Below are 17,683 nucleotides of genomic sequence, written 5' to 3' on the forward strand. Positions count from 1 at the left end.
GGCAAATTTATTTAACATTTATAACCCTTATTTAACTTCCCCCCCCCCCCCCGTTCTGGTTATCTCACTGAGCAGCGAGGGTACTCTATCAGTTCAAGAGTTAAATCTGTTTCTTCCCTCATGCTGCAGACTTGCGTGCTAGCTTCCTTCCCTTTCTCTCAAAAGCGGCAGCCATTGTCAGTTCGGCAGCGTGTTTTGCAGATTTGTTTTTCAGTGTTAGGAGGAGGTGGGTACTTAACGTGCCAAGAGCATGTTGGGGAACATTGTTTTACCTTGTCCTTTTGGACTTAGCTCTTAGTTATGAAATACTTGTATAGTGAAATATATTACTATTTACAACATTAGCCTTTGCCTGTGTACTAATAAAGCAAGCAGGAACTGCTCCTTCTGGTGTTTATTCAGACACATTAGAAGGGAGGTCTACAGACTTTTTGTCACCCTTAAATAAATGCTGCTTTGCAGACTTTCTATTTTTTACCATCCAGTGCAGCTCTACAGTTCATGCTTAAATTCTGTGTTATCTTCTCACAAAGGTTCACCTGTAATACCTACCTAGGTGTCCTGTCCTCTGTCAGTAGCATCTCTTTATGGGGGGGGTCTACTGATTTCTCATCAAACTTTAAAGCATATGTCAGAAATACTATTTCAGATGGTTTGGAGGCCATGCCTCCTGCAAGTAAGCTCAGACTCTTGTCGTCTTATTCTCAGAAATTTCTGTTGTAGGTAAGTCAAATTTGGACTAACAAGGCTATTCAGGACTTTCTAATGGTTCTGATCAGTCTTCAGAGGGTGAGATATCCTCAGACGACCAGGATTCTAATCCTTATTAGTAGATATGTGCATTTGTTTTCTTTGTTCCGTAACAAATACAGAAGTAGGCTCCGGCAAGCTGCATTAGTCTCTTTTCAGAGCCGCAAATATTCTTGTGAAAGTGCAACACACCGAGATCTGGATTTGGGACTCCGAAAAGAGACAAATTAGGCTTGTGGCAACTTACTTTTGTAACGTAATGGAAAAAAAAATCTTCTAATTAGGACTCTAGATGTTTAATCTTAAAATTTAATGAAACAGCCTCAAAGTCTTTACTTCACAACATTTTACAAACTTTAGGTGTTCAAGATTCTAAGCTGTTGAAGGATAAATCTGTTAAAGGGACAGTCAAGTGAAAAAAAAAAACTTTCATGATTTAAATAGGGCATGCAATTTTTTTTTCAAATATAATTTTTATTTTACATCAGCATTACATCAATTTTTTCCCAAGGAAGAACATTATCTATATTTTTTACATGCAATTTTTACATCTACCTCGTCTTAATTTAACTAAAGCTCTAAATTATAAATGATCAATTTTTCTCAAAAATCATCCTTGACCAGAGCGATTTGCATACATTTTTGATTTCAGTTAACTCAGTTAATTATAGTTACGGTTAATTAATTGCTAAACCATCCATGATAACAATCAAGAAATAAAATATATTAAACAACCGAGCAATCTTACATCAATTTTCCCCAAGGAAGAACATTGTCAATAAATTATTACATGCAATTTTTACATCTACCTCATTTTAATTTAACTAAAGCTCTAAATTATAAATGATCAATTTTTCTCGGAAGTTATCCTTGACCAAAGCAATTTGCATGCATTTTTTATTCCAATTAACTCAGTTAATTAATGATTACAGTTAATTAATTGCTAAACCAACCATGATAACAATCTACTAAAAAATAAATTAAACAACCATACAAACAACCAAAACAAAAACCAACAGCAAAAGAGAAAATATTAAAAAGAAAATTAATTAAAATTAAATTATAAAAAATAGTAATAAAAAAAAAAAATTGATAACAAATACTCCTCCCCCCCCCCTCCAATCCTAGTCCCCCCTTACCAAACATCCAACAACACCAGATCAGAGTTTCTGAATGGATAAATTAAATGATCTATTTCAGAAGATGGAAACATCCTGATAAATTTAGCCCATTTACTAAAAAATGCTATTATTTCTCGTTCTGAGGATAAATCCGTTGCTTTTTGTTCAATTAAGCATTGTTTTTTGAGATAATTCCTAAGCTCAGCAATTGTAGGGCTAAACCTATCCTTCCAATTCCTAAAGATTAAATTTCTAGCTGCTAAAATAGTTAAGTTTACTATTTTGGAGTCGGTGAAGTCCCTATTATTATTTGACAAAAAGATAATCATGGGTAGCGAAAGTTTTATATGTGTAATCTTCATCACTTTAAGTAACAGATATTCGATTTTACACCAAAATTGTTTAAGTCTAGGGCAATTCCATATCATGTGTATTAAATCCGCTGCCAGTAAACTACATTTTGGGCATTTATTAAAGTTTAGATTATACCATCTGTAGCCTCTGTATCGGGAGTAAAATAAGTTTGATATAATAACTTTATATGGGACTCCCTCCAAGTTTCTGCAATTGTAGCATAATTTGCTGATCTTATAGATCTAACCACATGTGAATCACTCTCTATATTGATATTACTGAGGGTTGCCCATTTATGAGCTATCCTCTCTAAATTCGCATTTCCTTTATATGAGATCATAAGAGTGTACCATGGTGATATGGAGAACAGACCTGCTCTGGTCAGAGCCACCCAGTTCTCCAGTCTTCCCCAGGACCATTTCCAAGGAAACTTATTTACTAATTGTGAAGTGTAATGTCTAGCTTGGAGATAGGTAAAAAAATCCTGATTGCTCAGGTTAAATTCGTGTTTCAGTTCCTCAAATAATTTAATATTACCTGTCTCTGGATTAAGAAATTGTGAAACCAATTGTAATCCCTGATTGTGCCAATGTCGCAGTTTTATCGAGTGAGATCCCTCTTGGAATTCAGAATTCCCTAGAAAGATTTGAAATCTGGGTATATTAATATCTACTTCTAGAAGTATAGCTATTTTTCTCCAGGCAACAATTATCGTGTGTATAGTTTTAAAATTTTTCACTTGCTTAGGAATCAAATGAAGTGGTATATGAAGCATAGATGTGGGCAGCAAAGGATGTATTATGCTGGCTTCTAGATCATAATCTGAAAAGTGATTTGATCCCGCGATCCAATCTGCTGCAACTCTCCCCAGGAACGATAAATTATAAAGATATATATTAGGCAATGCCAGACCCGCCAACTGTCTAGGAAGATATAATCTTTGCAAGGATATTCTGTTTTTTTTTGATTGCCATATACATTTACGCAATGCAGTGCTAAATTTCTTAAAGTCATATGATTTTAGTCTAATAGGAATATTTTGCAGTATATAGCAGATCTTAGGCAGAATCACCATTTTAAATAATGCGATACGTCCAGTTAATGAAAGCGGTAGATTCTGCCAATTTCTCATCTGTATTATAGCTTTAAGAGAATTGGTGATATATTCAAAGAGTACCATTCCTGGGGATGGATAGATATCAATATTCCCAGATATCTGAACGTTTTGGTCACAACCTTAAAGGGGTTATCTATATAAGAGTTTTCCTTCATTCTTAGCCATAATAATTCTGATTTCGTATTGTTCATTTTGTAGCCTGAAAATTGACCAAATGTTTCAATTATTTCCAATAACTTTGGAATATTTACTAGGGTGTTTGAAATATACACCAATAAATTGTCTGCATATAACGCCACCTTAACTTCTTTATTAAGAATTTTAATGCCCTCGACTTGTTGTCTGATTTTAATAGCAAGTGGCTCAATTGCTAAGTCAAATAATAAGGGGGATAGCGGACACCCCTGCCGTGTCCCTTTTTTTAATCTTATTTTGTCAGATACTAACCCATTAGTAATTAAACTTGTAGATGCTTGTAGACTGACTTTTTTAACTAGATTGATGAATTTATTCCCCAGTCCAAATCGTTCTAATGTATCGATTAAATGTTCATGATAGACCCTATCGAACGCTTTTTCAGCGTCAATAGCTAGAATAGCCGCGTCTGGGTAACTCGGAGGTAATCTTTCTTCTGAATTATTAAAATAATCAATAATCAGAAGAAGTTGCCTTATTTTAGCTGCTGAACTGCGCTTGAATAGAAACCCTGCCTGATCGCTATGAATAATCTCAGCTAATCCCCCCTGTAATCTTTTAGCTAAAATAGAAGAAAATATCTTATAGTCAGAGTTTAATAAGGCTATAGGTCTATATGATTCCCTTTGTTGTGGATTTTTTCCTGGTTTAAGTATTAGAGTAGTATAAGATTCCACAAAATTTGATGGAATTTGAGCCTCTTCTATAAGAAAATAATTTAAAAAGTTTGATTAGATGGGGAGTAATTGTTGTTTCTAAACTTTTATAGAATTCGTTAGGGATTGCATCAGGGGCTTTCTCAGTTTTTAATGTTTTAATTGTTTGCATTACTTCTAATTCAGTTATTGGAGCATTTAATTTAGCTTTAAACTCAGTATCACACTTTGTAATAGGTGTACCCTTCCAAAATTTATCTTGTGCCTCTACCTTAGATATAGAGGTGGAATATATGGCTTTGCAATATTGCAAGAAAGATTCTGAAATTTCCTCTGTTGTGGTGAGATAATTCCCATCCACCTGTAGACATTCAATTATATTGGACTGTTTAGAGTTTTTCACTAGTTTAGACAATAGTCTGCCTGATTTATTGCCATATCTGTAAAACTTTGATTTATATTTTAATTCCATTTGTGTTGTCTGGGAGATTATAAAAGTATCTCGTTCCTCTTTTAATTTGACATATTTTTTCCAATGTTCCTCTAGTGGGGAGATCAGATATTTATTATATGTGTTCACAACAGAATTTAATAATTGTTTTTCCTTTAAACGTGCATTTTTTTTAATTTTTGCGATATAAGAAATAATATCACCCCTTAACATGGCTTTCGCCGTTTCCCAGATAATTGATGGACTAGGCACTGAACCTTCATTTAAATTAAAAAATTCTTCCATTTTATTTTTTAGCCAATTCTTATATTTCTGATTATTTGTTAAGTATTTTGGATAAAAGAAACGTAACCCTATTGATCGATTCTTTTGGGTTGTAATATCTAGAGTTATGGGGGCATGGTCTGAAATACATATTTCCATGATTGCTGCCCTAACTCCTTTATTATACAACTTGTCGTTTACTAAAAAGAGATCTATTCTCGATAAAGATTTAGATGCCCTCGAATGGCAAGTGTATCCTTTATAATCTTGGTTTTGAGCCCTCCATACGTCCCTTACCGCAAGATTATGAAAAATAGTATTATACAGTTTTGCTTCTAAATTGTCTTTTTTAGTTTTTCTTTGTGTGTTACCGTGTCTAAATCTATCTAAGGGACATCGGGGGGCCATATTAAAATCGCCCGCTATCACCACATAGCCCTCTGCTACCTGTAATATTTTGGATTGGAGGGAGTCCCAAAATCGTTGATCTATTACATTTGGGGCATAGAGGCTGCAAATGGTATATACTATATTGGAAATTTTTATCTTTAATATTATATATCTGCTATCTGTGTCTATTATTGTATCTACTATCTGATAAGATAATTTTTTACCCAGTAGAATAGCAACTCCTTTTTTTCTTTTTAGTGACGGAGCGAAAATTACCTCCGCTACCCATGAAAATCTTAACTTCAGGGATTCTTCACTATTTAGGTGTGTCTCCTGTAATAATGCTATAGATGTCTCAAGTTTCCTGAGGTGGGCTAAGATCGATTTTCGTTTAATTGGAGAGGTTATACCCCCTATGTTCCAGGACGTTATTCTAATTTTGTTATTCATTTACTATTGTCCATAAATGCCATGAATGCCCACCCCCCCCCAAAACCAAGGGAGGGGGGTAGGGGGGGGGAAGAAAGGAAAGCCCACGGGGGCCAACAAGGAAGGGACAACAAGGTTTGAAAGAGAGGGAGAGAGAGAGAGAGAGAGAGAGAGAGAGACAGGAGAAGGGGGGAAGAAAGAAAACCCCCCCCCCCCCACAAAAATTAAATACATATTCTGTTCTATATAGTGAACCAGTAAATACATTCCCCATTGCATTATAAATCTGTTGTTTCTTACCCTCATATTTTATATACGGGGGATACTTAAAGAAGACAAAAAAGAATGGGGAGAGATACTTATCAGTTTATCCCCTGCTCCACTAACTTTTTCTCCGCCTCTTCTACTGAGTCAAAAAAGAATGTTTGGCCCCCTAATAGCAATTTAAGTCTAGCAGGGTAGATGACGGTGGCCTGCCACCCTGCTTTACGCATCTTTCCACAGACCGGGGAGAAGGGCATGCAATTTTAAACAACTTTCCAATTTACCTTTATCACCAATTTTGTTTTGTTCTCTTGTTATTCTTAGTTGAAAGCTAAACCTAGGAGGTTCATATGCTAATTTCTTAGACCTTAAAGGCGGCCTCTAATCTGAAAGCATTTTGACAGTTTTTCACCACTAGAGGGCGTTAGTTCATGTGTTTCATATAGATAACATTGAGCTCTCGGACGTGAAGCTCCTAGGAGTGAGCACTGATTGGCTAAAATTCAAGTCTGTAAAAAAAAAATGAAATAAGGGAGTAGTCTGCAGAGGCTTAGATACAAGGTAAAACGTGTATTATTATAACTGTGTTGGTTATGCAAAACTGGAGAAAGGGTAATAAAGGGATTATCTACCTTTTTAAACAACAATAATTCTGGTGTTGACTGTCCCTTTAAGCAGATTGAATTAATTTTACACCTGCTACCTAGACTGTGGAAGTGTTTCCAGTCCTTGAAGCTGAAATAATTTCTAAGAAATGGAGTAACCAAGGTATTAATTTCCTTTCATCCCCAAAGTTTAAAAAGATGTTCGCAGTTTCTACTACCAACTTAGAACTGTGTGAATCTATCCCTAAAGTTGATGGGGCAATCTTCGCATTAGCTGAGAAAACTTAAATTTAACTTAACCCCTTAGTGACCAGACCATTTTTCAATTTTCTTACCGTTATGGACCAGGGCTATTTTTACATTTCTGCGGTGTTTGTGTTTAGCTGTATTTTTCCTCTTAGTCATTTACTGTACCCACACATATTATATACCGTTTTTCTCGCCATAAAATGGAATTTCTTAAAGATTCCACTATTTTCATCATATCATATAATTTACTATAAAATTTTTTATAAAATATGATAAAATAATGGGGGAAAAAAGGACTTTCTTTCCTAAAGCATGAAGAGTCCAATGCTAGAAACGCATGCTTTCCTTCAGTGGCTCAGTTTATTTTTTTTTTACATTTAGCCCACTCACTGTGACTCTTCCATGTAATATTGATAGTGATCGGATCATTTCACAGAGGAGAAGACTGCTTATTTCGGCAGGAGAGTCCCTTTTTCACTTATTAGTGGTGATATTCAGGTCTTGGTACGGTAGGACACCTCAGTTAATCTGAGGTTTTAGGAGTGTGAGAGGTGTGTTTTTGTTATACGCATCTAATCATTTTTGGGAAACTTTAATTTTTCTGTGAGTTCTTGGTAATTCTGAAAATAGAATTTAATTTTAACTCTTATTAGTGACAACTGATTCTGTAGCTAAAAATGGACACAGAACAAGATCCTTCTATGGATAAATGCTTACTTTGTTTAGAGGCTCAAATTGTTTTACCTATGCAATTTTTCTCCTGCTGCTTATCAAAAACTTTAAAATTCAAAGACAAATTACTGCCTTCTGAGCCAAATGTCTCTCAAGATAATGCTGTGCATGACATGCCTCAGCTTTCTCTGCAAACGTCCCTAGCCTTAATTGTTTCACATACAGTGCCCAGTGTTTCCTCTCAACCTCCAGGGGGGGGGGGTTTGTTGTTTGCCAGGGGATTTTGCTGCACAGATTTCAGCTGCAGTATCTGCTGCTTTCCCTGCTTCAAGTTAACGTAAGAGGAAAGCTAAAAAAAATTCTGCTAGTAAGGTTTCTGACCCCACTAAATCTGCGCTGGTCAACGTCTCCCAAATGTCTGATGAAGAAGATACCTCAGTAGCTTCTGAGGGAGAAATCTCAGACTCTGACATATTAGGGGAAAATTCTGCAGTCTGAAGAAGTTAATTTCAGATTTAAGCTTGGACACTTTCGGTTACTTCTGAAGGAGGTTCTAGCTACTTTGGACGACTCCGAACCTTCTTTCGTGGTCAATCCTAAAAAAGTCGTTAAACTTAATAGAGTTTATGGTTCTCCCTCTTCGCCGAAAGTAGAAGGAGCTATCTCTACGCTAGCTAAAAGAACTACTATTCCTATAGAGGATAATTGTTCCTTTAAGGGATCCCATGGATAAGAAGCTAGAGGCTTACTTAAAAAAGATGTACATCCATCAAGGATTACAGTGGCAACCTGCGGCAAGTATTGCTATGTTTGCGGAAGAAGTATCTTATTGGTGCGATGCCTTGTCTGAGCTGATATCAGAAAAGACTACGATTGAGGAGATCCAAGATAGGATCAAGGCTCTTAAACTGCCCAATACCTTTATCTGCGATGCTAACATGCAGGTAATTACAATGGGAGCTAAGATGTCTAGCTTGACTGTTCTAGCTTGCAGAGCTCTGTGGTTAAAATCTTGGTCGGCTGATGTGTCTTCAAAGGCCAAGCTTTTGGCTTTAACTTATAAAGGTAAAACTTTATTTGGTCCTGGTCTGGCAGAAATCATTTCTAAAATTACGGGTGGATCGGGATCTTTCCTACCTCAGGACAAGAAGAATAGACCTAAGGGTCACCAGAATTTTAATTTTCGTTTCTTTCATAACTTTAGAGAACAGAAGTCTTCCTCCTCCTTTTGCTCGGTTCCATCTGAGCCCTCTGCAACTATGCATGCTCAGTCAATGGAACAGAGACCATTCAGATTTATCACAGAGGATAGATCTGGATCTTCTAACAAGAGACTCTCTCGTAGTTAATTTCACAGGAACATCTGTCTCGGGACACTTGTTTCCTGAGACCTTCCTGGGTGATTGTGACTACGGACGCCAGCCTGTTAGGCTGGGGAGCAGTTTGGGGCTATCTAAAAGCTCAGGGCTTGTGGACTCGAGAGGAGTCTTCTCTTCCCATAAACATCTTGGAGTTGAGAGCAATCTTCAATGCCTTGATAGGTTGGCCTCAATTATCTTTAGTCCGGTTTATCAGATACCAGTCATACAACATCACCTCAGTGGCTTACATCAACCACCAGGGAGGAACTCTGAGTTCCTTAGCTATGAAGGAAGTGACTCACATTCTGCAGTGGGCGGAAGCTCACAAATGTCTCCTATCTACTATCCACATTCCAGGAGTGGACAACTGGGAGGCGGATTTTCTGAGCAGACATCCCAGGGAGTGGGCTCTCCAACCGGAGGTGTTCTATAATATAACCCTCAGATGGGGGGTTCCGGATTTGAATCTGATGGAGTCTTGTCAAAACGCCAAACTTCCAAAGTACGATTCAAGGTCAAGAGATCCTCAAGCCGCTCTGATAGATGCTCTGGAGGTTCCTTGGATCTTTTCTCTGGCATACCTGTTTCCTCCGTTTGCTTCCACGAGTCATTGCTCGTATAAAACAGGAGAGGGCATTGGTAATAATAGCTCCTGCATGCCCTCACAGGATCTGGTTTGCGAATCTGGTGAAGATGTCATCTCTTCCACCTTGGAGGTTACCTCGGAGGAAGGACCTTCTACTTCAGGGTCCATTCCTCCATCCAAATCTGGATTCTATGAAGCTGACTGCTTGGAGATTGAAATCCTAGTTTTATCTAGACGTGGTTTTTCTGAGGCAGTAATTAATACCATGCTTCAAGCTCGTAAACCTGTTACTCGCAGGATTTACCATAAGGTATGGTTTAAAAACTTTTGTTGTTTTGAATCTAAGGGTTTCTCCTGGAGCCGGGTGAGGATTCCCCACATTTTATCCTTTCTTCAGGATGGTCTGGAGAAAGGGTTGTCAGTCAGTACTCTGAAGTGTCAGATATCTGCACTGTCTATTCTTTTGCACAAACGCCTGGCTGATATGCCAGATGTTCAAGCTTTTGTTCAGGCCCAGGTCAGAATCAGGCCTGTTGCTCCTCCTTGGAATCTTAACCTTGTTCTTAAAGTTTTGCTGCAGGCTCCGTTTGAGCCGATGCATTCTGGTGATATTAAATTGTTATCTTGGAAGGTTTTGTTTCTTCTTGCTATTTCTTCTGCTCGCAGAGTGTCTGAGCTTTCGGCTCTGCAGTGTGATTCCCTGTACCTTATTTTTCATGCAGAGAAGGCGGTCCTTGGTACTAAGTTGGGTTTTCTCCCTAAGGTTATGTCGGGTCGAAACATTAATCAGGAAATTGTTATTCCTTCTTTTTGTCCTAATCCTTCTTCCCATAAGGAACGTCTTTTGCATAACCTAGATGTTGTGCATGCGCTCAAATTTGACCTACAAGCAACTAAAGATTTTTGGCAATCTTCTGCCCTGTTTGTGGCTTTCTCTGGCAAGCGGAAGGGTCAAAAGGCCACTTCTACTACCATTTCCCTCTGGTTAAGATGTGCTATCTGTTTAGCTTATGAGACAGCTGGACAGCAGCCTCCTGAGAGAATTATGGCTCATTCCACTAGGGCTGTCTCATCTTCCTGGGCTTTCAAAAATGAAGCTTCTGTGGAGCATATTTGCAAGGTGGCAACATGGTCCTCTTTGCATACTTTTTGCAAATTCTACAAATTCGATACTTTTGCCTCGGCTGAGGCCTCTTTTGGGAGAAAGGTTCTTCAAGCGGTGGTGCCTTCTGTTTAGGTTCGCCTGCCTTGTTCTCCCTCCCTTTTCATTCTGTGTCCTCTAGCTTGGGTATTGGTTCCCACTAGTAATTAGAATGAAGTCGTGGACTCCCCATGCGATAGGAAAGAAAACAACATTTATGCTTGCCTGATAAATTTCTTTCTTTCTGGGCATGGAGAATTCATGACCCCGCCCTCTTTTCAATTTTAATACGGCAGTCTTTTTTTAGTAAACCTCAGGCACCTCTATACCCTTGTGTTTCTTCTTTTTCCATTTTCCTTCGTCTGAATGACTTGGGATTATGGGTGAGGGAAGTTACACTTAACAGCTTTGCTGAGGTGCTCTTTGCCTTCTCCTGCTGGCCAGGAGTTGAATATCCCACTAGTAATTGGAATGAAGTCGTGGACTCTCCATGCCCGGAAAGAAAGAAATGTATCAGGTAAGCATAAATTTAGTTTTTTCTAACTTTGACCCCCAAAATCTGTTCCACATCTACAACCACCAAAAAACACCCATGCTAAATAGTTTCTAAATTTTGTCCTGAGTTTAGAAATACCCAATATTTACATGTTCTTAGCTTTTTTTTTGTAAGTTATAGGGCAATAAGTACAAGTAGCACTTTGCTATTTCCAAACCATTTTTTTTTTTTTTTAAATTAGCGATAGTTACATTGTAACACTGATATCTGTCAGGAATCCCTGAATAACCCTTCACATGTATATATTTATTTTTAGTAGACAACCCAAAGTATTGTATAAATGATGCAACAGAGTTTGCAAAACAGAGAGAGAGACTGCCTGTCTCTAAGAAAACTTGTGACCAAAACCCATTAACAAAAAGAATCAAATCAGTATATTTAAAATGGTCTCAGACAGCAACATTTAAACTCAAAAACTTTATTGGAGACAAGAAATTAGTCCAGCTGGACTTGTACACACGCACACACACACTGATTAAAAATAGCTTGAACTCACAAACATAATGTGATAATAAGTTTGTAATATGCATAAATCGAAAAAAGATGTGAAAATTGCAAGCACTCTTTAGGCAAAATTAAATGACCCTCTCATGAGGTATGGCCTAGGATTGCAATATCAATCATATACTATGGATAGTTAACACTATAACGTTATTGCCTCAAATATTATACGCAAGTGTTGCTCCACTAGATGTACAAAAAAGTAACAATAGGAGACATACACTGAGTAAATATAATCACTCTTTATCTATGCGGTATATATTGTTACAGTGAAAGACACCAAATTTTATCAGTATGTGGTATATCTCGGGATTTAGTCAAAAATCGAACTAACAGATTCTTAGCCACTTACGCAAATTGCACCATCTGATTTGTCTAAGCCACATATGTGGTAATATAAACAGTGGCCCTGTCAGTTATCAAAATGACTTACGAGATAACATATGGTCTAAATATAAATATTGTTTGTAAATAGATATTATTCAGGTAACTGAATCACTGTATTAATCATTAATATTGCATAGGATTAAGTGAAAACAAAATACTGTCCTCCTAAGAAAAAGCCTTTTCTATAGCGGAGGCTATCATTAACGTTATACTTGCTGGATTTCTGAGACAACACAAGACTGAGCTGAAAAAGTCTCTTCTATAGCGGAGACTGTGTTAACATTATCCTGAACTAGATTCGATTTCTTTTTTTTTTTTTTTTTTTTTTTTTTAAATAATTTTTTTATTGAAGTTAAAGCATATAACATCAAAACAAAGACTCGCCCTAAGGCAAAAGGTACAACAGAGAGAAGAATACAATGTCTATACAAAAGCATTATTGAGAAAATGATATGCACATGCAGCAAGAAAAAATACATTTCAAGTCTGGTTATGAAGATAGACAGTATCTTTGGCGAGAAAAAAAATAGAACTTCATTTTATATTATCAGCGTATGAACTCCACATTCTAGTAAAATATTACCTAAGACCAAAATATCAGCCTGTGGAGGTTTAACATAAGTGTCAGCCACTCTTGGGCCGAGATATATAGAGGGAGGGGGATATTCAGCGGGTAAGCACCGCTATATGTATAGGTAAAGGGGGGTGGGAGGACGGAGCCATATATAAGTGTAAGTAGCATAAGGTACCAGGAGTGGGCCTGAGAGAGCACACATATAGAGACCGTAGGTCAGGCAGCTAGATTACTGAGAAGATAAATTAGATATGTCTTGGGGAATTTGCCTACTTAGGAATAGATAGTGGGGCGCAGCGGAATCTTGACTCTAGATAGAGTAGCTAAATAGTGGCAGTAGGCTACTCTGTTGATTATAATAGCATTCTGCATATAACTATGTAGTATATCTATTTGTAAATTATTTGGTGGGTATTATTAGGAGATAGGTATACCCTGCTACACTGGTACATATTAGAAGTAGTAATAGATACCTTGGGGAATTAGTCTACTTAAGAGTAGGTAGTGGGGCAAAGTGACATCTTAACGCTAGGTGAAGTAGCTAAATAGTGGGTAAAGGCTACTCTGCTGATTAACATAAAATATATAGCATATTTTGCCCGGAAATAAAATAGATAAAACTATGAAAGTACAAGAGATATCTCTTTGTAACAGCTTATATGACACAGGTCAGGGGGAGTATATGGGAATGAAACTTTCCATCTCGGATATCAGCATTAGTGAAGAGACCCTGAATGGGAGAAATTTCACTAGTTAAACCTTACATGTTAACATGTGTATTAACTGCTTTTTATACACAAAACTTGCATGGAATGTAATTTTAAGGCCCTGTAGAAGTAGACAAAGAGCATAAGACAGTAAATAAGATATTATAGAATAATAAACTGTATATGACTGCACTAACACTGACTTAGTAGGATCTGTTCTGAATAACTTATCATTTGGAGCACTACTCAGTGTCCTACAATAAGGAATAAACCAAAACTGTGCCTGGGAGGGGAGTTAATAATTAAAACATAGCAATAAAGGCTAAGACCATGTCTGAAATGGATAGCTACACTTCTATCAAACCTAATGTATAAACTAAAGCACTAATAAGGGGTTTTGAACACATAACATATACAATAGTCAGTAGAAGTCGAGAATAGTAACATGAGTGTTTTCAGTGTAGAACAGTTCTAATTTACTGTAAGTTAAATCTGTCTGTCACAAATGGGTATATAACTTGTAAACACATGTACAGTATAAGCAGTTATAAGTGCTTTAGAAGACAGCAGTAATGAAGGTGTAATCAGCATTTAACTCATACTATGTGAAAGTAACATGGTGGATACCTGTGCAAAACTGTAACTAGCATATTTAAAGGAATCCACCAGGAAATGAAGTTAGATCAAATAATAAGCCAAAAACTAACTTTTAAACTGAATGAGAACTAACTTCAAGTAAGTAATAGTATGTATATAGATAAGAATCCAGCATATTAAGTATCTTAGCTAAAAGGTAGCTTTACTAAAGAGAAACAGCATTAGTGGGATGTATAATGAGTACTAGGATAAGAGTGTATAAACTTGGTAAGTGACAGGTATAGTAAGTTGGACAAAATTATCAAGTTTGAACAATTACAATATGCTTACCTTAGTGATACTATGATAGCTATAACTGTAGGCCAGTTAGGTAACTGAAAGAAGGAGGCTAAGACCTCCATATGTTTCATGGAGCTAGCAATCTATACCTTATGCTGACTAATAAGATATATCAGCAGCCTAAGTCGCGGCTACATAATACATGTGCTCAGAAGCATTATCTCAAATTCTAATTCATGCCAGATCCAACCCCAGCATGTGTTACACGGTAAAGCATATCTCAGTATTTACTAGAAGATGCAACATTAAAACAAATTACATTGCAGTCTCATGAGAACAATCTCTTCAGCATTATAAAGAGGATAAAAAATACACAGTTAGAAATGCAAACTGATAATGTGAGGAGTGGCATGAAATTATTCTCTCTGCAGTACAACTATATAATCATATTTAACACTATAGTGAGAAAGGGTTGTCTCGGGCTCTGCGAGGGCCTTAATATAAAAGCTCTGTAAAGCTACAAGGCCTTTCCTTATGTGAGGGATAAGACACTCCTAGTCATAGGTCTGGGGACATCAGACTATAGTGTCAACATTATGCATAATAAACACATTATAGGGTCTAACATATTATGAACTTTTTAAACAAACTTTTTCTCTGGAATGGAGTATATGCCAATTACTGAACGGTACTAATCAGTCTTGAAAGATGCTGTCTTGCCAAAGTACCTGATCCCTTATCCTACATCGCTGCTAGGTAACTCAGTTTACCTATGCGTGCTGTGCAGGCTTATGATTATATCACCCGATTCCACAGGCCAAACATACAAGTGCTGGGTTAGCTTCACCCTTTCCAGCTTGGACAAATAAGTATGAGCTGCTGTTCGAAAGATCTCGGGGAACTCCTTCTGTGATCAGCAGCCGGCATTCGCCAACCGCACAACTGTCAGCGCTGAGCTCCGGTAAAGGGCCTGATCTCGCAGTGTTGCAGGTCTTCGCTAGGTCTAGCAATGAAGGAACATCCGAAGTTCCGGTTGACAGCATGGGATCATCACCGACAGGCAAGATAATCAAGTGGCGGTTAGGGTAAATCTTCTCGTTGAGAAGCTCCTGAGTTCCTGTATATTCTGGGCAGTCAGCCCCGCGCTGCTGGAACTCGACTGGGATATGAGCACTATGATTTGCTCCCAATATAGGTAAAGTGATTGCCGTCCCCGGTGTCTGCTCAGGCGTCAGGAAGTTCTCAACCAATGGTGTAAATTCGTCATCCGTATCGTGCATAGCTGGCTTCAGTAGTTCTGAAAGCTCCTTGAAGTTCTCCTACATCCGCCATGTTAGGTTTACCAGCATGGTCTGCACCGTAGTGTAAAAGTTTTCCTCTTTGATCGAGAATGTCATTTTCTTTTCCTTTGAGCGTGTGCTTTCGGTTTTATGCGAGAGATTATGTTTACAACAATCCAGACACCAAGTTATAAGTAAACTTGTGATAGTTGAAACAGGGCTCTGCGACCTCGTGGCGGGCTCAAAGTATGTAGTTTAATATAATTATCTGCTCTCTCACTTCCTAGCCCCAGCCATCAATTGGCTTCTAGAGTGAGCTTGTAGAAGACTCTGTTAGACACCTTGGGTCTCCTAAAAGTTGGCAATAGTCCCTCTATAATGTCATTAAGAGCCGGAGCTCTTGCTGTATGCGACCGGTCAGCTTGGCAGTTGGCTCCGCCCCCCTTCCTAGATTCGATTTCTTAATAAATTGGTAGTATCATTATATTAGTGAGTAAGCGTCTAAAAACAGAGAGGTACTATGACCTTGTGAAAGTGCCCCTGACGCGCGTTTCACATAACGCTTCTTCAGAGGGAATCATTATGTGAAACGTGCGTCAGGGGCACTTTCACAAGGTCATAGTACCTCTCTGTTTTTAGACCCTTACTCACTAATATAATGATACTACCAATTTATTAAGAAATCGAATCTAGTTCAGGATAATGTTAACACAGTCTCCGCTATAGAAGAGACTTTTTCAGCTCAGTCTTGTGATGTCTCAGAAATCCAGCAAGTATAACGTTAATGATAGCCTCCGCTATAGAAGAGGCTTTTTCTTAGGAGGACAGTATTTTGTTTTTACTTAATCCTATGCAACATTATTGATTAATACAGTGATTCAGTTACCTGAATAATATCTATTTACAAACAATATTTATATTTAGACCATATGTTATCTCGTAAGTCATTTTGATAACTGACAGGGCCACTGTTTATATTACCACATATGTGGCTTAGACAAATCAGATGGTGCAATTTGTGTAAGTGGCTAAGAATCTGTTAGTTCGATTTTTGACTAAATCCCGAGATATACCACATACTGATAAAATTTGGTGTCTTTCACTGTAACAATATCTACCGCATAGATAACGAGTGATTATATTTACTCAGTGTATTTCTCCTATTGTTACTTTTTTGTACATCTAGTGGAGCAACACTTGCGTATAATATTTGAGGCAATAACGTTATAGTGTTAACTATCCATAGTATATAATTGATATTGCAATCCTAGGCCATACCTCATGAGAGGGTCATTTAATTTTGCCTAAAGAGTGCTTGCAATTTTCACATCTTTTTTCGATTTATGCATGTTACAAACTTATTATCACATTATGTTTGTGAGTTCAAGCTATTTTTAATCAGTGTGTGTGTGCGTGTGTACAAGTCCAGCTGGACTAATTTCTTGTCTCCAATAAAGTTTTTGAGTTTAAATGTTGCTGTCTGAGACCATTTTAAATATACTGATTTGATTCTTTTTGTTAATGGGTTTTGGTCACAAGTTTTCTTAGAGACAGGCAGTCTCTCTCTCTGTTTTGCAAACTCTGTTGCATCATTTATACATACATGTGTATATTACTGCCTTAGCTCTAGAATTTAAGGGTAAGTTAATATAAGAGACATAATAGTCAAGCCCTATAATTCTCATCTACAGACCCTATTTTCCCTCAGCACTTTTGCCTTAAACCCAAAGTATTGATCTAGGCCCATTTTGGTATATTTCATGCCACCATTTCACCGCCAAATGGGATCAAATAAAAACAAATGTAAATTTTTTCACTAACTTTTTCGCAAACTTTAGGTTTCTCACTGCAATGATTTACAAACAGCTTGTGCAATTATGGCACAAATGGTTATAAATGCTTCTCTGGGATCCCCTTTGTTCAGAAATAGCAGACATATATGGTTTTGGCATTGATTTTTGGTAATTAGAAGGCCGCAAAATCCTGCTTTCCACCACACTTGTATTATGCTTAGCAGTTAAGGGGTTAATTAGGTAGCTTTTAGGGTTAATTTTAGCTTTAGTGTAGAGATCAGCCTCCCACCTGACATCCCACCCCCTGATCCCTCCCTGAACCCCCTCAAACAGCTTTCTTCCCTCCCCCACCTCACAATTGTCACCGCCATCTTAAGTACTGGCAGAACGTCTGCCAGTACTAA

This window comes from Bombina bombina, chromosome 6 (genome assembly GCF_027579735.1).
Source record: "Bombina bombina isolate aBomBom1 chromosome 6, aBomBom1.pri, whole genome shotgun sequence".
Lineage (NCBI taxonomy): Eukaryota > Metazoa > Chordata > Amphibia > Anura > Bombinatoridae > Bombina > Bombina bombina.